This window comes from Echinops telfairi, unplaced genomic scaffold (genome assembly GCF_000313985.2).
Source record: "Echinops telfairi isolate 266 unplaced genomic scaffold, ASM31398v2 ScPeMD7_5805;HRSCAF=6673, whole genome shotgun sequence".
NCBI classification, from domain to species: domain Eukaryota; kingdom Metazoa; phylum Chordata; class Mammalia; order Afrosoricida; family Tenrecidae; genus Echinops; species Echinops telfairi.
Window position 1 is genome coordinate 1,767,791 of NW_022109704.1, and position 558 is coordinate 1,768,348.

General features: G+C 66.8%; 1 protein-coding gene across 5 annotated transcripts in view; it reads left to right on the forward strand.

Moving 5' to 3' along the window:
* Window positions 1–387: 387 nt before the first annotated feature.
* The window catches only part of POGZ (pogo transposable element derived with ZNF domain), a 69,872-nt gene continuing 69,701 nt past the window's right edge, over window positions 388–558 (forward strand). For all 5 annotated transcript variants that reach the window (XM_045295616.1, XM_004716625.2, XM_045295619.1 and 2 more), the window contains exon 1: window positions 388–466. The gene's annotated coding sequence lies outside the window, so the exon portion shown is untranslated. The remainder of the gene's footprint in view (window positions 467–558) is intronic.

Consider the following 558-nt stretch of genomic DNA (forward strand, 5'->3'; position numbering starts at 1 on the left):
AGCCAAACTTGACTAGAAAGAAAGAAGCCCGGGCACGGGGTAGGCTGAGGCCCTGACGTGTCAGGGGCTCCAGCCAATGAAAGGACCCGAAAGGGGGAGGGCGGAAGTGACGAGCCGAATCCCTCCGCGGGGCGAGAGGGCCGGTGGGGGGAGTCGGCGCTTCTGTCCCCCGCGCCAGCTCCCGTAGACGGAGCCGCATTCCTTGGCCCCCTCACCCCCTCCCTCGGGGCCCCCGCCCCCCCTCGTGAAAAAAAAAATCCACCTCAATTCACTTGAACCCGAGGGAGGTTTCCTTTCACCCTCAGGGAGACGAGCTTTCTGTGGCTCCTTCTCCTTCGTCTCCCCCCCGAGCCCCCGTCCCCTCCCTTGCTCCCACCCCCTTCTCCCGGCGTCGGGTGCAAGGTCCCTTTAAGGCGACGGCGCCTTCCTCGGGTCAGACGACCGGCGGCGGCGGCGACCACGGGAGGTGAGTGAGCGAGCGAGCCTTCCCTCCCCACCCCCTTCTCCCTCCCGGGGGTTCCGTTATCTTTTCGCCCGGCGGTGCGTTCCGAGGCGAGA